General features: G+C 40.6%; 1 protein-coding gene across 2 annotated transcripts in view; it reads left to right on the forward strand.

Annotated features, from left to right (window-relative positions):
- PID1 (phosphotyrosine interaction domain containing 1) overlaps positions 1 to 25,326 on the forward strand; it is a 243,932-nt gene that overhangs the window by 204,894 nt on the left and 13,712 nt on the right. The gene's annotated exons all lie outside the window — the stretch shown is intronic.

Genomic DNA, 25,326 nt, shown 5'->3' on the forward strand with positions numbered 1-25,326 from the left:
GATAATTTCCCATCCAGATTGTGAGTTCTGAGATTTCAAAGCCAACCTTTCCTTTAATTCTGTTACATACTGCCCTAATAGACCTTCACACATGGGCATTTCGCAGTAAATGTTGTTTTAATTGGTCAATAGCTATCAAACTATGTCTGAAATGCATAGATTTTACCTTAAGGAAATAGCCACCAGCTCACCCCTGGCTTCGCAGTAAAGAATCTGCCTGCCAATGCAGGTGGATTCTATCCCTGAACTGGGAAAATCCCCTGGAGAAAGGAAATGGCAACCCACTCCAGTATTCTTGCTTGGAAGATACCATAGACAGAGGTGCCTGGCGGGCTACAGTCCATGGGGTCACAAAAGAGTCCGACAGAGCTGGGTGACTAGACAACAAACAACCAGATGTAATCCTGTTCCATTTACTTTATGCCTATTGATTCCAGTCCTGATGGGAAGGTAGGACTATTTTCTCCATTCCCTAAAATTTCTTAGGTAGTAAATTCTAGAACTGTGACTCATTCCCGGTTATCAGCATCACGTCTATGGCCATACCCTCTGCTGTACCAGCCACGGCTCTGCCTTACAATTGAATGAGGAGATATTGGAACCCTAAGCTTGCTATCCTTTGAAGGAAAGATTTTTTCATATGCATTCAGCTTCATTTTATATAAACTTACCTGAAAATCCTTTGTTTTTAAAAAGATGGGATATGGGAGAAGATTATATTATTTCTGTGCCTCACCCTACATCCCTCTCCCCCCATCATCTCATCTCAGTCCCTCTGGTTAAAGAAAGGAAAGAAATTTTGATGATGGTTGTTTAAGAAATAAACTTTAAAAAAAAAAAAAAGAAATAAACTTTAAAAGACATTTTAAAACTGGAGGTAAGGTTGGTTAGTGTGAGAAAGATATTTTTCCTTGAAGAGATAAAGGGCAGAAGATGAGGCTTCCAGGAGGATTTCTGAGAGGGTGATGCTGGTACCGGCTGCCACAATGAAGAGTACTTAGACTTCGGAACCAGATGGTCAGACCTGGGGTGGAGTCCCAGCCTTTATTTTCCTGAAAGTAGCGGGCCCTTCTGCGGGCAAGTTACTGAGCATCTGTGGATCTTTCTCTTTTCCTCTACTGCAAGGAAAATTCTTGCAGTAGAGGAAAATTCTTACCTGCAACATTGTTGTGAGGAGAAAAATGGTTGGTGCCTACAAAATGCGTTTTCAGAGTCTTCTGCTGCAGCCTCTCCGTCCGAGCAGGTCTGTGTCCACAGAACACAGCTATTGTCACCCCTTTACTGCCTGACATCGTGGGTTGAGCTTATGGTCAGACCCAGACATGCTTTTAACCTCAACTAAGTCAGAAAGTTGAGAGCCCCTTGGACTGCAAGGAGATCCAACCAGTCCATCCTAAAGGAGATAAGTCCTGGGTGTTCATTGGAAGGACTGATGCTGAGGCTGAAACTCCAATACTTTGGCCACCTCATGGGAAGAGTTGACTCATTGGAAAAGAGCCTGATGCTGGGAGGGATTGGGGGCAGGAGGAGAAGGGGATGACAGAGGATGAGATGGCTGGATGGCATCACCGACTCGATGGGCATGAGTCTGAGTAAACTCCGGGAGTTGGTGATGGACAGGGAGGCCTGGCGTGGTGCGATTCATGGGGTCACAAAGAGTCAGACATGACTGAGTGACTGAACTGAACTGAAGTGAGAAAGCTGTTGCTCAGTTTCCCCACCAAGGAAAGAGAGACAAAGAAACACACTTTCTGTCTAAATTCCTACAACCCAAAACATGACCTAGCAGAAGGGAAATGACACCTTGATTCAGTTGCTTGTCAGTTTTTTCATAAAGGACACTTGTCCTTCCAGAGTCAAAGCCAAGGTGCCATTGTCAATACAGCTGGACAATGTAATTTGGAAAAATATCTCTTTTTTTTTTTTTTTTTTGCTGCCTGCCACTCTGAGGAATCAAAGTGAAGGGGGAGATAAACCTCTCACCCCAGCACTGAAGACAGGCCCTGAAGCCCTCCAACTCCTGACCCTCTGGTGACTTTTTCCTGACCCTGGGGTGACTTTCTCTTGACTGTCTGCACCTCTCCCCTCCTCACTCACATTCCCTTCCCTAGAAGGAAGACCTCTCTGACTCTGCTCTCCTTCTCAATGCCAGCCAACAGTCAGCTTGGCTCTGTCAGAACCCAAGACATGGTGGTCATCAATCTGGGTGGCTTCTCAGCTGACAAAGGCCTGACTCTGCCATCTAAATGTTCCCAGTAAGATGTCAGAGCAGCACGCCTAGGCAGAGATGGTCCATAGGTTGGACTGAGTGCAGAGGAAACCTACAGTCTGGGGAGTTACCAGGGCACAGAGAACTGAGTCCTGTTGGGGATTTCAGGGAAGGCTCTGGAATTGACCTTTGTTTCAGGAGGATGAATAGAGACAGCTTGTTGCACAAAGTGGAGGAGGCTGTTTTGGGAGGTGGAACAGCTTGATCAAAGCCCCTGAGGATGGGATCAGCGCTGGGTGTAGGGGGTGGGACAGGGGAGCATCACCCAGCTTCCAGTGTGAGACCACAGCCTGGAGGAAGACAGATGCAGGCTATGGATGGAGAGGAAAGGTCTGATTTGCCATGCTGGGAGCTTAGACTTTATCCTGTAGGTGGGAGGCATTGGAACTCTTTCTCACTGGTGACTTCATGGGGGATTCCAGGGGGAGGAGGTGCAGGTTGGAAGGAGGCAGGAGACCAGTGACCAGTTAGTAAACTAGTGCTGTCCCCCGTGTGAGGGATGTTGAGGGCCTGGAGTAAGGCAGTGGAGCAGAGAGGGTTGTTTTTGCTCCAGCGGCCGGAAGGGGGTGGCCTCAGTTTGACAAATGAGCAGCTGAGTCTGAAATTGACATGCCTTCTCTCCATCCCTCCTCTTCTGCTACCTGACACATCAGATTCAAACCCTTGTAAGTCTTTCATAAGCCTGACCTTCCTGCAATGACTTGAAACCAAAAAAGCAAAAGAGTTATTTAAAGGTAATTTTGTGTGTGCTTAGCAATGCGGGAGACCCAGGTTTGATCCCTGGGTTGGGATGATCTCCTGGAGAAGGAAACGGCAACCCACTCCAGTACTCTTGCCTGGAAAATCCCATTGATGGAAGAACCTGGTGGTCTACAGTCCGTGGGGTCGCAAAGAGTCGGACACGACCGAGCGACTTCACTTTTCTTTTCTTTAGTCCAAGTCTTTGTGGTCTATGGACTGTTGCCCACCAGGCTCCTCTGTCTCTGGAATTTTCAAGGCAGGAATACTAGAGTGAGGTGCCATTTCCTACTCGGGATTTTCCTGACCCAGGCCCCAGGTATCAAACCCACATTTCTTGCATCTCCTGCATTGGCAGGCAGATTCTTTACCTAGTGCCACCTGGGAAGCCCAAAAGGTAATTATGGAATACATTAACAAATTGGTTATAATCAGTTCCTGTGGAGTTAGAAGAAAGCCTGTGGAGATATTTGTGGGCACTAATGAGCCTTATTTGGCTGGGTCAGGAGACCATACTGAGTGTTAGGACAGCAATGTCCCCATTGGCTTGCTGTGATGAAGCTGTAGCCATCTGATTACACAGCGCAGAGAGGTTTATAGCTTCATGTTCAGAAAGGAGTCTTCAGTATGCATGTAATATATCCCCAAATAGAAACTTGCTCTTTTCTGAAAGTCTGTCTCCAAAGGACCAGAGGATCAGGGAGGAAAATTCTGAATATGTTCAAATTTAGCCCAAGTGTCCTCACAGTTTGTGAAAAGGGCTCAGCATCATGAACCAGGCTCTGACTTCAGCCAGAATACCAAGGGCACTGCTATTTTGCCACTGTTTTAGTTCATCCTTTTCTATATAAAAACAAAAGTGGTTTTCAAGAAGTGACTGTTCTAAGTCCTTGGGTAGCTTCTGGGTAGAGTTCAATTTGCAGCTCAGGTGTGACACCCTCTGCTTGGCTTCCTTTGATCCCTACAGTCCCGCTGAAATACTTCCCCTCTGTCCCACAACACTTGGAAAATTGAATTGTCTTCCTGATTGATCATGAGGTCTTTGAAGGCAGGGACTTTCTGCATTTTGAGCTTTCATCACTTAGTGCCTCAGTTCAGTTCAGTCACTCAGTCGTGTCTGATTCTTTGCAACCCCATGGACTGCGGCATCCTAGGCTTCCCTATCCATCACCAACTGCCAGAGCCTACTCAAACTCATGTCCATCATGTCGGTGATGGATGTGATCCAACCTTCTCATCCTCTGTCATCCCCTTCTCCTCCCGCCTTCAATCTTTTCCAGCATCAGGGTCTTTTCAAATGAGTCACTTCTTTGTATCAGGTGGCCAAAGAATTGGAGCCTCAGCTTCAGCTTCAGTCCTTCCAGTGAATATTCAGGACTGATCTCCTTTAGGATGGACTGGTTGGATCTCTTTGCAGTCCAAGGGACTCTTAAGAGTCTTCTCCAACACCACAACTCAAAAGCATCAATTCTTTGGTGCTCAGCTTTCTTTGTAGTCCAACTCTCACATCCATACATGACTACTGGAAAAACCATAGCTTTGACTAGATGGACCTTTGTTGGTAAAGTAATGTCTCTGCCTTTTAATATCCTATCTAGGTTTGTCATGGCTTTTCTTCCAAGGAGCAAGCGTCTTTTAATTTCATGGCTGCAGTCATCAAGGTGAAAGAGGAGAGTGAAAAAGTTGGCTTAAAACTCAACATTCGGAAAACTAAGATCATGGCATCTGGCCACCTCATTTCATGGCAAATAGATGGGGAATCAATGGAAACTTAATGCCTAGAATTTGATAGATTAATGAATGCACAGAATCTTGGATTCTATGAAACGCTGTCTCCTACTGTGATCCTTTTGACAATTTAGTTCTTTTTATGATTTTTTTCCCCTTGTGTGTATGTGTGTGTGGCTTAAAAATGAAAGTGTAATTGCTTAGTCCTGTCTAACTTTTTGTGACCCCATAGACTGTAGTCCTCCAGGCTCCTCTGTCCATGGAATTCTCCAGGCAAGAATACTGGAGTGGGTAGCCACTCCCTCCTCCAGGGGATCTTCCTGACCTAGGGATTAAAGCCAGATCTCCTGTATTACCGGCAGATTTTTTACTGTCTGAGCCACTAGACTTAAAACATAGTTCTAAATGCTTGATTTCCGTCAGCTATAATACAGTTAAAGGTAATATGGTTGTCTATGAACCACATGCATTTCCTTGGGCTACATGAAAAAGTGCAAATTATGCTGTTTCTGTGCTCATGAAACATTTCAGTTGAGGCCAACACTTACATTAATAGCTTACTGTCAAACACACAAATTACTTTCATCAACATGGGCTAATATGTGTGACCACTGGAGCAGAACCCTTGGAAATGTGTTGGGAGAGACTTTGAGAGGTCAGGACAGTAGCTGCAGTCTGCTGGATTTGCCATCCAGGCCAGTGTCTTAGAAAATTCTCTTATTTTTCTAACTTTTGCTATTATTTTTTTTTTAAACCACAAAAAGCCCATTTGCAACTTTAGTTTAAAAAGATACAGTGAAAACAAATCTTCTCTCTAGAGGAAATTATGATCTCAATAAACCTTGGAAAAGTACACTTAAGGTTTTCATTCTTTGAATTTAAGGATTGATATGCATGCATTTGTGTGTGTGTGCTTTGCATGCAAGTATTTGTGTTTTGTTTGAATAGCCAATGTCGTAGGGTGGAGAAGGATTTATGAAGTTGTAGCACCAGTGGAAGTCCTGTTCCTTATGACTGCAGAAACCTCTAGCACACAACCATACCAAACATTTCTACACTTTATGGAATCTCTGTTGAAGACCTAATTGGTCACGAAAGTGGGGAAAATAGCCACCAACTTTGCTTATTGTGTATGTTACATCTAGTCTGCTTTGGGAAAAAAGAAAAATATTTTTTTTCCTATTTCACTAAAGACTATTCTAGAACTTAACATTTTTTGCCAAAGGAGGATGATTCTGGAATCCTGGGTTCTTGCTGGAGGTCAAAAGAGTTCCCCTTGGGGTACTTGAATGAGTAGTTTAAGTTGAAAACAGTTTCTGAACATCTCGTGTGCTTACCACTCAGCCAAGATCTTTCTTTCCAAACATCTTGAGAATGTGTTGTCCATCTGTGAGGACTGTTAAAGTAAAATGCAAACTGTCAATACGGGGCCAGTGATCTGGTTACTGCTCTCTGAAGTCTGGTCCACTTAAAAGGCTACTCTAGGCTCCTTGTATATTTCACAGTTTTCCTAGCCACCATCTGTTTGCAACGCGGACTCACCATACCCTTCCATGACGCCTGCCAGCTCCATTATGCTGGCTTTAGAAAGCTTACATTATTATAAGGCTGCTGTTGGAATCAGCATCTGAGTGAAGTCACTTGTATTTCCCTTTAATTATGTTTTGACTCCCAGAAGTGAAAAATTAGAATGAAATCTTTTAATATGATCATGTCTTGTGATCATGACTTTCCAAAATTTCTCTTCAGCAAAGGGAAAATGACCACAGTTTAAATAATTTTAAGCCTTTAACAGTTGTAGGTAGGTGCCCCGTGGCTCTTCAAAAACTCCAGACAGGTAAGCTTTTTTTTACAGATTCAGAGATTTAGTTCTGAGACTGTTATGCTTTAAGGAAGCCGAAAGAAAGTTCATTGCTTACTGCCATTCAAAAGAGTTTCCTAAAAAGCATAATTTATAGGCAGCCCAGACCATACCCTCTCCTCTAGACTGCCTGGTAGATACACAAACTCAGCTCATTCAAAACTTAATTCATTGTTTCTTTTCCCGAATTGTTTTTTCTTCTGGGCGTAGCACTAGCCCCCTCCCCCACTACTTGAACCACTCACTGTCCTCATCCCCATGATCACCAACAGCTAGTCAGTCATGATCAGCTTGACTTTACTTCCACTAACTTCTTCTTAGCCCCTCTCCACCCAATTTAAGCACCACCTTCTTTTTCTCTAACTATTGCTGTAGCCTTTTAACTTGCCTGCCCACTGCCAGTCCTTAAATCCATTCATCCCATCACGATAGAAAGGATCCTTTTCAAACAAGAAAATCTGTGACTACCTTTTGCCTGCTTGAAACTCTTGAATGGCCACACCATTGAGGTAAAAAATGTGTTAGTCGCTCAGTCGCGTCCGACTCTTTGTGTCCCCATGGACGGTATAGCCCGCCAGGTTCCTCTGTCCATGGAATTCTCCAGGCAAGAATACTGGAGGAGGTTGACCTTTCCTCCTGGAGTGCAAATGTCTTCATGTGACTACACACACCAATTTCTTTTCCAGCCTCAATGTGTCCTCCCCCTTCTTTCAGTTCTCTAGATCTCAGCTTTGAATCCTTTCCTCTGCGATGCTTCTCTGTTCCCCCAAGTTTGAATTTGGAGTTCTCCTCTGAGCCTCAGGGCACCTTGTATTTCCTAGAACACATCACCCAGCTCACTGATTGCCAGGGGATGCTTATCTCTCTGTTATCCACTGGACTGGAAACCCCATGAAAACAGGGAATCTGCTCCTTGTGAAATCCCTAGAACCTAGAAAAATGTTTGGCGCGTGGTATTCACTCAGTAAATACTTGTTGAATGAAGGGAGTTCCATTTTGGGGAGGTGTTACAAAGTGAAATAAAAATGTCATTCAATAGAATTTGCAACTGGTTTATCGAATTGTATTTGCTAAATATCCTCATGTGAAGGGAAGGCATCATGGCGCTTTCATAGTAAACTTGATAGCTGAGATCACTTGGTCTGATTTAGCGTTTAGTTCCTACATCCTGTTAGCATGGTTAGATGAAAGCACACTGAAATTGGATTCAGGAAATGCTTGGGGTCAAGACCCAGCAATGTCCCTTAGACTAGGGTACTGGACAAATTAACTGACCTCTCTGAGACTCACTTTCCTTCTCTGAGGTGAAATGATCCTGAAGTTTACATGTGTGATCATATGTGAAAACACCTAGCTTGATGCTGACTGCATAGTATGTACTCCGTAAATGTTAACTTCATATATTCTCATGAGTAAGAGCTAGAGATCTGACATTTCATTTTGCTCAAGATGCTTCAGTATTTATTACATGCATTTAAGTCATTGTGTTTGATATAATTTACTAATCCTTAATGTCCTTCTTTACTTTAAAAATGAATGCAACTTTACCCAAACTAACTATACACTCCCCCACAGTCATCAGTTCTACTCTGTTCTCATCCATTGCCTCATTTCTTATCCATTTCTCCTTTTGTTTCTTATCCTGTAGAAAATGCACAGTTTAGCCACAAGAAGAGATTTCTAAGTTACCTTTGTTGTGTTTTGAGCTAAAGAATCTTGAAATAACTTCAGATTTACATTTTAAAAACTATATTGACACTGAAGAAAGACAGTGTTATATCCTTACAGGTCATTTCACATGTGGCTCCTTTTTGAAGTGTTGTCACTTTTTCATTTTTGGCTACATCACTTTTCATGGATTTTTGAAGCTGTGGGAATGGATTTTTTTCCCTCTGTAGTCTTGTGTCATGGTTGACACATGTACCTTAAGGACATGATACAAACCAATGGTAGAAAAAACCAGATTCAGTCTCTGTCCTCATGGAGGTCCACCTCCTTTTTTTTTTTTTTTTTAAAAAACTTACTCTCAATTTAACTTAATGGATGTGATCAAAAGCACATTTATTGACTTGGCATGTTTGTCAAATCTCTTGGAAGGTGTAGTAACACTGAGGTTGAATGGAAATGAGTGGCTGGCAAAGAGCTGTAGTTCTGCAGCTCACCCTCAGGAAAACCACCAGGAGAGTTCCAGATGTGTGTCAGCACGGGGGTCTGACGTCTGAGCATCTTCACAGGATAACCAGTTTTTAAATGTGAACGTTCGTTTAGCCAGAGGAGATTCCTTTTTCTCCCACTAGCTCTCACTGAGTTGTAATCACGAATAATATGGTTTGGTACCTTCTTTGCTGGAAGAGGAAAAGCCACTAAAGAGAAACCCAAATAAGTGAAAGAACAAAGGGAGACCATTGAAGACTGCCTGCTGTGAACTAATCCTTTTCTCTTTTTTAAGAATGTGGTATTTTCCACTAGCGGATTTGAATCCTCTGAAGGTTGTGGGTAAAGATGCTGGAGGTGTTTTTATTGATTTCCCAAGAATATATTCAGCAATATTCTATTGTAACTCTCCTGAGATGGTGTGATGGAGAATAGGTTTGGGAAAGAGTTCTCTGGTGTTCAGGTGTCCAGGGAGCGAAGCCCTGGGCAAGCCCACGGGGATTATATTTATTCTGGCCACTCTTTACTAAGGGGACACATAGCTTTTGAGCACGGCATAATTGACCTTGATAATTGTATCCTCCCTCGGAGGAAGAAAGGCTTTGCATTTCTAATTGCCTTTTAATTCTTTTGTAAACTTTTAGGTCAGCAAAATATCACTGTCCCATTTGAAATGCGTACTGAATACTGATTTTAAATATCTTCTGCTCCTCTGCAGCTCTCAGTGATTATGGGTAGAAAATGCTGTGTCCCTTCTCTGTGCCATACTTTTGAGATGAGCATTTTTCTGTTAATACGTGTGAATTTTCAAGTGCCTTCTCAACCTCTCTGGAACATTGAAACAAAAGCATAGTTAGTCCTTAAGGTTGAGCTGTTCTACTGACTAATGGAGCTGAAATATCATTTTAACCAGATTTTCATTCACTAATGATATTTATAACATATTTAGTAACTTGCTTGTTAAGTCCTGATATTTGCATAGATAATTTTAGTTATCATGGTGTAGGACATTTTCTCCCTTAAATTAATTCTGTTTTCAGTGTTTATTTTTATGAAACAGGGGGGAAAAAGCTTGCTTGCAAGAGGAAGGAGCAATCAACAGAACCAAAGATAAAAAATGAGTCTTTTTTATTATTTTTGTGCATGCTGGTTGTTTTTGTTTGTTTCTGGTTTTGCCTCAGCGCTATTCAGCACATCTTGAGGTCAGTAAAAATAATAATTTCTGTCTGTTATGTTAATATTACTTTCCACTTGGAAAAAACATCCTGGAAAAATACCATGTCCTATGAAGCCAGTGATTCTTTGGCCAAATAGACCATTTTGCCTCATCTTCCTACAAAGGAAAGAATAGCTCCTCTTCTGGTACACAGATGATTCTGCTTCTCTTTTCTTTACTCCAGGTCATAAACATTCAGGAAATATGGGTCTCTAGTACTGACGTATGTTAGAGAATGAACCACTAGGGTCACTGATGTGAATTTGTTTTAATCATGCAGGCAATGCAATTTATTACCTTGGAAATTGATTTGAGCAAGAGGTATGTGAGCCTCTTTGACTGTTACATTGCCTGGTCATTGTCTTGGGGAGGAAACCAAGAAGCAAAGCAGGTGAAACAGATTAATTCTAGGCTATAGTCAGAGATAAATTTTTATTTTTTAAGAAGATTCATTTATATATTTTGCTGAGGCCATATTAATATGCTATATTTACCATTTCAGAGTCCAGTTTCCTAAAGAGAGATCAATTAATTGTTCAACTTATTCTTTCTTCTTAAAGAGATATGTTCAGGGGTCAAAGCCAGGAAGGTAGTGTGCCTAAGGGAAGACAGAGTGTATTAGTTATCTATGGTCACAGTGTTGTTGCGTAACAAATCTCACCAAACTTAGTAGCTAGTTAAACAGCAATAGTGTGGTCATACATGACCAAGGGTTTGGCTATTACTTGGGGCCATGAATCAGTCAGTCTCCTAAAAGGTGACTCTTTCTCTGTGACTTCTGTACTCCCATAATATTCTTATTCTTTGGTTAATCTGGATCCAAGAATTATGAAAAGGATTCCTGAGAGCAGCCCTTGAGATTTCACTGGGAATGAGGAATAGTATCTGTGAATAGATATGCTCCATTACTCAAAATAACTGTGTACAGAACACAGATAATGTGCCTTTGCTGGTTAATCAGGAGTTCACTGGAATTTAAGATTTTTCAGGATTTGAATTCCAGCTCTTAACAAATTGTGTCCACTTGAGCAAGTCACCCAACCTCTCAGCCTCAACTTTCTCATATGTGAACTGGGAACTTTGACTTACAGGTTAAAGTTGAGTTAATAATCTATATGGAAACACTTTGCACAGTTTCAGAATGTTACAAGTGAGCTATCGTTATTGAAACCAGGCTGTGTTCTTGTAAAAGTTGTAATCCAGCATTTATGGCTGTATTCTCAGAACCTATCCTGGATTTTAAAACAATGGTAGATATGTTGGTGAGTTTACTTGTTTAGCTATAAGCATGGTGTTGTCTTTAATTTATCACATGATGTACTTTGTGTATTGAGTTAAACATGTATTATATATATAGATAACTTAAAAGACACCAATATTTGGTTTTCTTCTATTTGAGTCTATGGGCAGGAGAAACTGTGGTTATGGTCAGCCAGTTTCTAATTATTCCCATATAGATTAATCAAATGGGAAGATATCTGAGGCAAACTTAACCTTTTATCTTTTTCCTGTTTCCCGACAATATTTATCCTCTGCTTATTTTTTAATTCCCTCTTTCCAATTGTGTCTTAGCTGGAAACAAGGAAAACCTTTTAAACATGTTATATTACCCTTGTTTATTTCTCCTTCTTCCTCCTCAGGGGAGACTGAAGCAAAGAGAGAAGTTATAGGTAAACTGGTGTTTGGCATCAGTCTCAGGACAGTAGCTGTTCTTGAGGAGCTGGGAGGAATTGGGGAGGACTTGCAAAAAGTAGCAAATGTCAGGAAACTAAGTTGCTTAAAATGCTTTGTCTCATTTCTCAGTATATTGGCACTTGTGCCGAGTCTCACAGTTTATTAAAGATTTGTAAATCTTGTAGTCAGGAGTGCCGATCATGAATGATAAGGCCACAATGAGAAGTGGGGGAATTACTTACAGTCCCTATTGAGTCACCATGCCTTGTCCATCATTTTCTTTGAAGAGTCTGGTTTATCTCTTTTTCTCCATTTGCACTGATTCTCACCTCTGTCCTGTGCTATGACTTCATCCTTCTGGATAGGTTTCCAGAAAGGCAAAATGCTGACTTTCATATGGGCATAAAATGAACATGTGTTCAGAATTTATGATACTCATCAATCAGTGAGGGGACCAGGCAGAACTTACAGCCAATTCAAAGAAAATCTGAAGAACAGGCTTACTGATAGATCAGGAATATTGAAATGAATGTACAAAACGAGGCAAAATTCCCCCCCACCCCCACCCCCAGAGGGCATGGAAGTAGCTCAGATTGCTTCTGGACAGGACAGAATTTGCGCAAGAATTATTTTGCATTGCTATCACTTACAACTCAAGGTTGTAAAAGACCACCAAAGAACCAGAATCTGGTAACTCGGAGGGCTGTTCTCGAGTCTAGACAGTGCATAGTTTTCCACTGAGGCACAGCATTTTTCTCTATGACTGGTTGGTCACGTTGTGGTTGACTTTGACCCCCATCCACCAGATTAAACTTCCATGAGCAGTGCTCTCATTATTTGACTCACTCCAGCCAAATTTTCCTTGGCTTTCTGACATCAGTTCTATCTAGTCTGAACTCTTACCAGTCATCAAGTTCTTTCATAATCTCTTACATTCCCAGCACTGCACCCCACTTTTCTCAAAAACAGAATCCCTACTTTAGCCGGACAACCTTCTGCCCTCGACATGTGCTCACATTTAATTCCTCAGCCAAACTTTTGCGGAATCTGCTTTTAAATCTACTCAACCCTTTGTTCAAGGTCAGCTTACCTCAACCTCATTAAATCTTGCCCCTTATGACCCATGCGGGGTGTATGGATTATAACAAACAACCCATCACTTAATTACCTTTTGTTTTGTATTATCAGTGATCACTTCATGTTTGTTGATTCCAACTTGATTGAAAACTAATTTTTTATAAATTTTATTGAAGTATAGTTGATTTACAATGTGTTCATTTCTGCCGTACAGCAAAGTAATTCAGCATATATTATATATATATATGTATATACATATATATGCACACATATATACTATTTTTCATACTCTTTTCCATTATGGTTTATCAGAGGATATTAAATATATTTCCCTGTTCTATATAGGTAAGACCCCACTGTTTATTCATAGTATATATACTCTGGTTTGTATCTGCTAGTCCCAAACTTCCAGTTCTTCCCTTCCCCGCTTCCCCCTCCTTTGGCAACCCCAAGTCTATTCTCTATATCTGTGAGTCTGTTTCCTAGATATGCTCATTTGTGCCATAGCTTAGGTTCACATATCTGTGATATCATATGATATTTGTCTTTTTCTTCTGACTTACTTCATTTGTTATGATAATCTCCAGGTCCATTCATGTTCTTACAAATGGCATGATTTTGTTCTTATACATGTCTGAGTAGTATTCCACTGTATGTATTTCACATCTTCTTTATATGTTCATATGTCAGTGGGCATTTATGTTGTTTGCACATCTTGGCTATTATAAATAGTGCTCCTACGAACTTCAGGATGCATGTATCTTTTTGAATTGTAATTTTGTCTGGGTATGTGCCCAGGAGTCGGATTGATGGGTCTTAGAGGAACCTAGATACTGCTTTCTGGGTTTTCCTGGTGGCTCAGACAGTAAAGAATCCACCAGCAGTGTGGGAGACCAGGGTTTGATCCCTGGTTTGGGAAGGTTCCCTGGAAGAGAGCATGGAAGCCTACTCCAGTATTCTTGCCTGGAGAATCCCCATGGATAGAGGAGCCTGGTGGGCTGCAGTCCATGGGCTCCAAAGAGTCAGACATGACTGAGTGACTAAGCATAGCACAGCACATACTGCTTTGTATAATGGATATACCAGTTTACATTCCCACCAACAGTGTAAGATGGTTCCATTTTCTCCACACCTTCTCCAGCATTTATTGTTTGAAGACTTTATAATGATGGCCATTCTGACCGGTCTGAGGTGGTACCTCATTGTATGAAAACTCTGGGATTTAAAAAAATTTTTTGTCACACCTCACCTTGCCTCTTATGAGCATTTTAACCCCCCCCTTATATACTTATTGATTTTGGTTACCATCCATTTGTATGATTTAAGAGCTGGCTTGAAACTCAACATTCAAAAAACTAGGATCATGACATCTGGTCCTATCACTTCATGGGAAATAGATGGGGAAACAGTGGAAACAGTGAGAGACTATTTTTTGGGGCTCCAAAATCACTGTAGATGGTGACTGCAGCCATGAAATTAAAAGATGCTTGTTGCTTGGAAGAAAAGCTATGACAAACCTAGACAGCACATTAAAAAGCAGAGGCATTACTTTGCTGACAAAGGTCCATCTAGTCAAAGCTATGGTTTTTCCAGTAGTCATGTATGGATGTGAGAGTTGGACTGTAAAGAAAGCTGAGTGCTGGAGAATTGATGCTTTTGAACTATGGTGTTGGAGAAGACTCTTGAGAGTCCCTTGAACTGCAAGGAGATCAAACCTGTCCATCCTAAAGGAGATCAGTCCTGAATCATTGGAAAGACTAAAGCTGAAACTGAAGCTCTAATACTTTGGCCACCTGATGTAAAGAACTGACTCATTTGAAAAGACCCTGATGCTGGGCAAGATTGAAGGCAGGAGGAGAAGGGGACAACAGAGGGTGAGATGGCTGGATGACATCACCGACTCAATGGACGTGAGTTTGAGTAAGCTCCAGGAGTTGGTGATGGACAGAGAAGCCCGGAGTGCTGCTGTCCATAGGATCACAAAGAGCTGGACACGACTGAACTGAACTGAGATGAAAAAATGTGATTTTTCTCTTCCTAAAGGCAGAGATTTTGTCTGTTATTCACTTCTGTCTCCGCATGCCTACAGGAGCATCTGGCATAGTTTAGATGTTTAGGAAATATTTGTTTTTGAATAAACAAATGCTTGTTTTTCATTTTCTAATCAGTATAATGTATTTATTGTTTCTGAATTTACAGTTTTTGAAAATTCTATTTAGGTGGTGTTCAAAATGTTTCCCTTATTGTGTGCTCATTTGCTCAGTTGTGTCCCACTCTTTGCGACCCTATGGACTATATAGCCCTCCAGTCTCCTCTATCCATGGAATTTTCTAGGCAAGAATACTGGAGTGGGTTGCCATTTCCTCCTCTAGAGGATTGTCCTGACCTGGGATCAAACCCTTGTCTCTTGCATCTCCTGCATTGGAAGGTGGATTCTTTACCACTAGCACCACCTGGGAAGCCTGTTTTTGGTGGTGTTCAAACTATTTCCCTTAATAGATGTAGAAAATCAGATAAGAAGCCCAGTTTTATGAGAAATGTCCAGTAAGAAAAAGACAATTTGAACCAAAATATGGCACATATTACACATTTATATACATTTCTATGCCTCACAGATGTTTTCATTGATAGAAATCTATTTTCTCCCTAGAAATGATCATATTACATATATGTTTACAAATGTTAGATTTTTGTGGCACAAGTTTTTGTTGCTTCAAATCATGGTTGACTAAAATGCCACTTAAAGTCATTAACTTATTGAAAGACAGTTTTTACAAGGATTATTTTTGGTACCCAGAAAAGAATGTAAGTTGTGTGAGACAAAGATGTGTTTAAAAAAAAAAAAAAAAAAAAGATGTGTTTTAGTCTTAGAGCCCTTTGTTATTGGGTTAGCCAAGAAATTTGTTCAGGCTTTTCTATTACATCTTATGGAGAAACCTGAATGAACTTGGCCAACCCAATAAATACAATTCCTACTTATAAAGAAAACTTTAAGTTTGCTTAAAGTGTAGTTCTACTGATTTCTTATTCCTTGAGCATTGTTGTTCTAGTTGCTAAGTCATGTCCGACTCTTTTGTGACCCCATGAACTGTAGCCCGCCAGGTTCCTCTATCCATGGGATTTCCCAGGCAAGAATATTGCGGTGGGTTGCCACTCCCTTCTCCAGGGGATCTTCCTGACCCAGGGATTGAACCCATATCTCCTGCATTGGCAGGAGGATTCTTTACCACCAGGCCACCAGGGAAGCCCTTCCTAGTTCATGCAGTCCATCAGTCTTCTCATGGTGCCAGCTCCTGAAATTATTATCAATTCTTTTTTCCTTCATGTTAACTAAATGCCAAGTAACCTCCAGGGAGTTTTAAATTCAGGTGTTTTTTTCTTCCTGTTTGAGATAAGCATCTTCCACAGGAAAAATTAGACAATGGATAGCCAAATAAATATATTTACTGTAGGAGGGTTTCTGGAGGAGAAAATGGCCCAACACATAAATCTATCTTCAAAGTAGCAAATGCTTTATTGAGCTCTATTTGTTGGAAAAGAGACTCTCAAAGTCAAATTCCCGCCATTAGGTAGGAAGGCCTTTGGTAGCAAGGAGAAATGGTTAATCAAGTCTTAACTTGATTAATGGTTAATTAATTAACTTGATTAATTAATGGTTAATTAAAGTTAATGGTTAGTTAACTTGATTAATGGTTAATCAAGTCTTAATGGTTAATCACGTTGAAGTAGAAACATTATGGAATCTTGTCGCTAAACGTGTTCATTAAAATAGGATTATCTTCCAGTAGTCATGCATGAATATGAGAGTTGGACCGTAAAGAAGGCTGAGCACCAAAGAACTCAGATTTGCAAATTGTGGTGCTGCAGAAGACTCTTGAGAGTCCCTTGGACTGGAAGGAGATTAAACTAGTCAATCCTAAAGGAAATCAAACCTGGATATTCATTGGAAGGACAGATGCTGAAGCTGAAGCTCCAATACTTTGTCTATCTGATGTGAAGAACTGATTCACCAGAAAAGACTCTGATGCTGGGAAAGATTGAGGGCAGGAGGAGAACGGGATTACAGAGGATGAGATGGTTGGATGGCATCACTGACTCAATGGACATGAATTTGAGCAAACTCAGGGAGATAATGAAGGACAGGGAAACCTGGTGTGCTGTAGTCCATGGGGTCATAATGAGTCAGACATGACTTAGCAACTGAACAACAGCAAAATATTTAAAACAGAAAATTTAACTGGAGATTTTCTCCCCATATCCAGCATCACAAAAAAGTCTAAAACTTCTTGGACAGGAACACTCATACATGAACGCTCTCACACATAGATGTATATTTTTTATGTGATTTTCTTCCCCCAGTAGCCTTGAGAAGATGATTCCCTGTGTGTACATTTTTCTGGGCCATTGTAACCTTGGGAGCTACAGGTATTAACAGTTCTACATTAGGTTAATTTCTATTACTGAGTATTTTAACATTATAATATTGTCAAATTGCTTTAGCCAAATTATCCTTTGCTAATGGCAGCAGAGGGCAGGAACTAACCAATGTCCTCTGGACATGATCAGCAATGGGAGCCTAAGCCAGGAAGGTTCCCTATTTTTGTGGGACTCTGAGTGCATACATTTCTCTGTCCTTCCATTGAGCTGGAAAACTGAAGGATGCTCTTGACCTATCACTAGACAGCTAGAGCTTTTCTGAAGGAAGTTATTTAGTCCAAGTCTGTCTGTAGACAACATGGGAAGGATTTAGGCCAGTATTACAGGAGGGAAACGTTACCTACCAATGGTCTAGAAAGCAGGAAAAGAGAATTTGGGAACTAGAGGAGAATCCAGGCTGGCCCAGTAAGCCACATCAGTTTGTAACAGTCATAAAGACAACCTTCTCTAGCCCTACTTTTTTTTTTTTTAACTGAGAGTTCACAGTGCACTATACATTTATTCACATCATCTCATTTAATTTCCTCCTTGTCACAATCCTATATTATAGGTATTATTATTTCTTTTATTCCACAAATGATTGTTAACTTCAGTTGTCTTTTTTCTCACTGATGCATTCTCAACCTCTGACAGTGTAAACATGCAAACATTTGCTAAATGAATCCTCATTTTGTAGGTGATGAAACCAAGATTGAGTCATTTTCAGTTTTCTAAGACTGTGCATCAGTTAATTAGCCCAATTACTTGCTATAAAATCCATGATTCAGATGACAGTAAGGATTCAAATATCTTAGCTAATGTATCTTAGCTAATATATTAGCTTATCTTAGCTAATATATTATATCTTAGCTAATATATAGCTTATCAAAAGCTATTGTTCCATTTTTTTTGGATAAAATGTTGTTAGTCACTGAGTTGTGTCCAACTCCTTGCTACTCCATGGACTGCAGCCTACCAGCATCCTCTGTCCATTGAATTCTTCAGGCAAAAATACTAGAGTGGGTTGCCATTTCCTTCTCCAGAGGGATCTTCCTGACCCAGGGATTACTCCCACATTGCGGGCAGATTACCTTCTGAGCCAGCAAGGAAGCTTAAATGGAATATAAATTTCTGTGTTTCCTTTTTTCTTCCTTTACTTTTTACAAAATTTTACAGACAGTTTGAATTTATTTCCTCCATGTAAGAGGAAAATGGAGAGGAAAAGAAGTTTGCACATCAAATAGTCATTAAGTTGGACTAGAGTTCCTCCAGAGCCTAGGAATCTTGGTGATTGTTGAGCGTGTCTGTAGAGAACCTTAAAAGAAAATTAGAAATCCAGGAACACTGGAATCAGACCACTGTTTCACTTGGCTTTCCTGCCTAGTTTCTCTTCAAGTCTTTTCTCCTGTGTTGTATGCACTGCCAGTCTGATGGTTTTCTAATCTATCCTGTGTAGCCAATGGCTATTTTCTTTATAGGAAATATTAGGAGATCCTCAGAACACAGTGACTGACACTTAAGAATGTGATTTCTTTTGGTTTTATGTTACGACCCTTAGACCACTGCCTAGCTTATCATGGTATTGTGGCTTATTCCGTGGCTTAACTGCAACTTCACTCTAGTTTGAGGTGGGGGCATTGATGGGCTTAGGGATGGGACAGGTGTGTTTCTCTGTAAGTGTCCTGTACAGAGATACTATGCACACTCTCCAGTATCCACACAGCCCTTAAGTAGTGTGGCTACGGCTTCATGGGACTCTTCCAAACCCACCATTACTAGGTAATTACCATACTGTACACTGAAAGTGTATTTATGTAAATATTTGAGAAGGCAGACTTTTTCTTTTATGAAATAATTTTTTTTTTGATGTGAACCATTTTTAAATTTTTTGCTGAATTTGTTACGGTATTGCTTCTGTTTTGAGTTTGGGTTTTTTTGGCCCCGAGACCTGTGGGATCTTAGCTTTCCCACCAGGGATTGAATCCACACTCCCTGCATTGGAAGGCGAAGTCCTAACCACTGGACCTCCAGGGAAGTCTCAAGATGGACTTTTTAGAAGAAAACATTAAGGACCAGTGATTTGATTCAGCTGAATCAAAAACTGTCTATATGTATATAGTTGGTCTAACCTCAGAATAATGGATTTGTTGCTTCAGCAGTTCTGAGTCCTTGATTTCCCAGTTTAGAATTATTGCCATTTTAGAACTCTGCTGGAGAAGCTCTGCATTTTGACAGCTAGAGAAATCACAAAGGTTTTCATCAGTCATGGCCCTCATCCTGCACTGTAATGGGGGTGGGAGACGGAAAGCTAATGACCACGTGCTCCAATGAGCAATTTCACAGATAGGGCTGCAGGATCTTTTGTATGGTAGGCTGGTTCTCACAATTTCTTGTCTCGCTTCAGGGAATGCTCTTCTGTTGGAGATTCACGAAAAGATAACCTAAAGAAACAGGAGCTGTTATCTTGGAAAAGTTCTTTAGCCAAATGACTTATTCTTTTGGCATTCTTTCATATTTTCCTTCTTCTGTAATGAATATTGATAGGATTTTGACTCACGAGTTTAGTTACACATCATGTATACATGTAGATATGAATGTATATATGTTTATATTGATACCTTAGTGCACAATTTTTTTTTCCTAAGAGCATGGTAAGCTACACTGTTAGAGAATTAGGTGCTTCTGGGAAAAGACTATTCAATAGAAAGTTACTATAATGAAGCAAGTTGTTCTAGAGTTTTGTGTGCTCTTTGGGGATGACTTTTACTGTTTTCCCCTGAATGTGAAAGTGAACGTCCCTCAGTTGTGTCTGACTCTGCGACCCCATGGACTATACAGTCCATGGCATTCTCCAGGCCAGAATATTAGAGTGGGTAGCCTTTCCCTTCTCCAGGGGATCTTCCCAACCCAGAGACTGAACCCAGGTCTCCCGCATTGCAGGCAGATTCTTTACCAGCTGAACCACAAGGGAAGCCCAAGAATACTGAGTGTGAAGCCTATTCCTTCTCCAGCAGATCTTCTCAACCCAGGAATTGAACCAGGGTCTCCTGCATTGCAGGTGGATTCTTTACCAACTGAACTATTTCTGATGGAATTTCAAAATAGAATGCATACAGTCAGAAAGCTTTTCCTCATTTTCTGAGTGCTAGAAAATGAATTTCAGGTTTTCTGAGACGTTAAAGTTGGGAAAGAAATTAGAAGATGTCTCTTGTATAATCTTATAGTGTAGTAACCCTTGGTTATCAGTTGTATGAGCTACTGATAACGGCTCACTAGGTAATACAGAAGTTGTTGACGTGCCTTTGGCTGCTTGTATTTGCTCATGGGTGTGTTTCTAGTGTTCTGGAATTGTCTTGCATTTTAAGTAAATGACAAGGATTGCCACTATCATCAGTGTTACTATATCATTGTTCTGAACATATTGGCCAGTGGAGTGAGATGTAAAACAAGTAGTGTAGTGTTAGTCACTCAGTTATATCCAACTCTTTGCAGCCCCATGGACTGTAGCCTGCCAGGCCCCTCTGTCCATGGGATTCTCCAGGCATGAATACTGAAGTGGGTTTGCTACTCCCTTCTCCAGGGGATCACCCTGACCCAGGGATTGAACCCAGGTCTCCCGCATTCTAGGCAGATTCTTTACCATCTGAGATTCTTTACCATTCTTTACCAGGGAAGCCTGATGTAAAACAAGGTGAGATACAAATATTGAAAAGAAGATAACCCTCTGTAGAAGCAAAAAGGGGCCAACAAATTGAACATGTCATTTATCAAGGAGGAAATAAACATATAAAAATTAATCTTATTTGCAAAATAACAGGATAATATTTTTCATCTGTTAAATTGGCAACAATGCTAGAGATGATGATCACCGTTGTTGAGAAATGTCTGGTATGTGTAAAGAGTTGCATACACAGCTATTAGGAATAAAATTTGGCAAAATGTTTCTGAAAGGCATTTTAAAATTACATCAAAACCTTAAAAGCGTTCATATTCTTTGCTGCCTTAGTTCTGCTTCTAGGAATTTACTATAGGCAAAGTGTCTTCCTTTGCATTGCTAATCCTTTTGAGAATCTGATTAAAGTGATGACTCCTCTCTTGGAAAAATGCAAATGTACAATCAAGTTTGCATTTAATTCCTTGGGTCCTGTGGTGAAAGCCAAACTCTAGCAAAATTGCACTACTGTCTATCACAATATTAATTTGTGTCACATTTATAAAAGACTTTTCCTGTTGGCTCAGTCATAAAGAATTCGCCTGCAACGCAGGAGACCAGGGTTCGATTCCTGGGTCGGGAAGATACCCTGGAGAAGATACCCTGGAGTGGCTACCCACTCCAGTATTCTTGCCTGGAGAACCCCATGGGCAGAGAAGCCTGGTGGGCTACAGTCCACGGGGTCGCAAAAGAGTCAGACAGGACTTAGCGCCTAGAACAACAGCAACACCAAAATGCTGTTACTTTAGAAAATCATAAAGAAATCCATAAAACAAAATCTGTGAGAATTCATGTTAAAGTATATTTCATGTAGAAAATGAAAAGATTTACATTTATAAAAGTTACAATATAGCATAGCACAAATTATCATTTTAACTTCTGTCATCAGCCACTGCTGCTTCTCATCTTCCCTTTGACTCCACAGAGCTGGTGGGATTTCAGCCCCTTCCTGCCCTGGTTAGCACCCCCGAGTGGAACTTGCAGGATCAGTCTTTGAGTTGCTTCTCTCTTCTGGCTAAGGCCTTGGAGTTGCAAGTTTTGTTTTGTCTCCTCTTTTCTGGAGAAGGAAACACCCCCCCAACCAACACCCCCCAACCCAGTTTTGTAATAAGAGGTGATGCCCCCATACTTTGGGGAGTAGTTCTCAGAAACTGAGTATTTATCTTATGCAACCATTCTTATATATCCTTATATCTTTCTATAGCTATCTATCAATCTGTCTCTCTCTCTCTCTATATATATAAGCATATATACATATATATACATACATATAGTTTGAACATTTTTTTGGTATTGCCCTTCTTTGGGATTGGAATGAAAAGGAACCCCTTTAAAAGCTGGTGCCCTGTTTTTTTTTTCTGTAAAGAAAGCTGAGCGCCAAAGAATTGATGCTTTTGAATTGTGGTGTTGGAGAAGACTCTTGAGAGTCCCTTGAACTGCAAGGAGATCCAACCAGTCCATCCTAAAGGAGATCAGTCCTGAGTGTTCATTGGAAGGACTGAAACTGAAACTAAAGCTCCAATACTTTGGCCACCTGATGCAAAGAACTGACTCACTGGAAAAGACCCTGATGCTGGGAAAGATTGAAGGCAGGAGGAGAAGGGGACGACAGAGGATGAGATGGTTGGATGGCATCACCAACTTGATGGACAGGAGTTTGAGTAAGCTCCAGGAGTTGGTGATGGACAGGGAAGTCTGGCAAAGCTGCAGTCCATGGGGTCCTAAAGAGTTGGACACTATTGAGGAACCGAACTGAACTGTTTTTTGGACCTATTTCTGTCATTCTTTGAGCACTTTCCTACTTTCTGGCACAGTATGATATTTAAGATCCTCTCATACCTTTCATGTGCCTGTCATGGAATCAACTATTTTTTCTTTTTTTTTTTTTCTGAGGAGGGCTGGTTCCTTTCAGTAGAAAATGGTATTTAGAAGAAAGATTTGGGTTTCAGGTGTGTGCCTTGCTACTTGCATATCACTGCTCACAGAGTCTCAGTGGTCATTGATGAGAAATAGGAGTGTGTGTGTGAATGTATATGAACGTAAGTCTTCATTTTTCTGGAATACTTGGTAATTCCATGTTTAGTCAACCTCAGAGTGACTTTCTTATCTCCAGCCTCCCCTGGCCTTCTAGTAAGAGCTCTAGACTTATAGCCAGTAGATTGGTATGTTTATTTTATTCAGTCAAATGTTGCCTCAACATTATTATTTCTAAATCTTTGATACCTTTTCTGGTCTATTCCCAACCAATGGTGTGCTAAGGAAAATGAATTGATACAGTGCTACAAGGACAAAAATTGGTGACTTTTTTACCTGGCCCCAGTGTTTGTCCCTTGGATCCATTTGTCAAGATAACCCTCAAGCAGTGTGCTTGATATTGATTTGTCATTTAGAGAATTTTCTCATTGTGAACATTTTAGACCCTAGAGAGATCTACTGAATTTCTTTCTTTCTGGTATATTCCACTGATTAGAATGCAGAAGGGGAGCTATCAGACTTGTCACAAAATAAATTGTTCTTGTGCCACTGAGTAGAACAGTGGTTTAACCACCCTTGGTCCAGCTTACCAGAAGGGGCCAGATGAGGGAATGTATGTTTTAATGTGGTGTCATTTTTATTAAGTGACTTTGTCTTCTGAAGCACACTTCAGTGCCTTCCAGATAAATTGCTTCTGTCTTTGACAGTGACAATGACAATATTTCCAAGCTTCACACATCCAACAGCCAATTGACAGGGCAAATTTCACATTGGGAATGCTTGATAAATGCAAGATGGGACCCAGCATCTCAAAGCACTCTGTATCAGTGGAACTAAGTTGTAATATGAATAACAGAAATAAATCTGTCATTTAAGTTTCTAATTGTGAGACACAGGCTGTATTTAACAGCTGAAGCAAGTGTTCATCTCTTTGTTAGAGTACAAAAATAGCACATAATTGTTTCTTGATATTGGGTCTTAGTAAATTTGTTTTTTCCACCATGACATAAATTTACATAATAAAAAGAAAATGTATTTCCCAGTAAAATTTTTATTAATATTTTTATAGATTCTATCAGTATAACTCATGCACATAATTGGGAAGAACTGCTTAACAACAAAAAAGTATTCTCAGTATGTGTGACATTAGGAAAGCTACTGAAATAAATAAATAGCACCAAACAAAGGCATGTGCATAAATGTGCCCCAGAGGGTATGCGTTTTATAAAATCTACCTTCCACTGCCAACATTGTTGCTACTATTGGAAAAAATATTAAGAGTAAGTCTGTAAGCCTTTCTGGGTCATCACTGGCTCCTCTGCTAAAGTCAGAGGCAGGCTTCCCCTAGGCAGCTATGCTCACCCTCTTAGTCAGCTGATCAAGCCTGGCTAAATAGATATAAGGCAAGAAATGTTGCAGGATGGTATTATGGAGAATGGCCACAATTGGTCCTCATCCTTGTCTAGCCATAGGATAGCTGGGTCTACTCTTATCCTGATAAGGGTAAGGAAGAGCTGCCAAAAATAGGTGCCAGAATGGTACCCAAGACTTACTTTGGAGAAGAAAACCCTAGTTTTGAACCACAATCATCTGGGCTTCTTAGGGATGACTCGCAGGAGTCTGAAGGGGTGAGGATGGAGAAGCACGCCAGGCTTCGCTGTCCATCAAACTCCTGGAACTTGCTGAAACTCATCGAGTCAGTCGTGCCATCCAACCATCTCATCCTCTGTTGTCCTCTTCTCCTGCCTTCAGTCTTTCCAAGCATCAGAGTCTTTTCCAGTGAGTCAGTTCTTCATATCAGGTGGCCAAAGTACTGGAGCTTCAGCTTCAGCATCAGTCCTTCCAATGAATATTCAGGACTGATCTCCTTTGGGATGGACTGGTTGGATCTCCTTGCAGTCCAAGGGACTCTCAAGAGTCTTCTCCAACACCACAGTTCAAAAGCATCAATTCTTTAGCGCTTAGCTTCCTTTATGGTCCAGCTCTCATACCCATACATGACTACTGGAAAAACTGTAGCTTTGACTAGATAGACCTTTGTTGGCAAAGTAATGTCTCTGCTTTTTAATATGCTATGTAGGTTTGTCATAGCATTTCTTCCAAGGAACAAACATCTTTTAATTTCATGGCTGCAGTCACCATCTGCAGTGATTTTGGAACCCAAGAAAATAAATTCTGTCACTGTTTTCATTGTTTCCCCATTTATTTTCCATGAAGTGATGGGAATGGATGCCATGATCTTTGTTTTTTAAATGTTGAGTTTTAAGCCAGCTCTTTCACTCTCCTCTATCATTTTCATCAAGAGGTTCCTTAGTTTCTCTTCCCTTTCTGCCATAAGGGTTGTATCATCTATATATCTGAGGTTATTTATATTTCTCCCAGTAATCTTGATTCCAGCTTGTGCTTCATCCAGTCCAGCATTTCATATGATGTACTATGCATGTAAGGTACGTAAGCAGGGTGACATTATATAGCCTTGACATACTCTTTTCCCCATTTGGAACCAG

The sequence above is a fragment of the Cervus elaphus genome, chromosome 8 (assembly GCF_910594005.1).
Source record: "Cervus elaphus chromosome 8, mCerEla1.1, whole genome shotgun sequence".
Taxonomy (NCBI): Eukaryota; Metazoa; Chordata; class Mammalia; order Artiodactyla; family Cervidae; genus Cervus; species Cervus elaphus.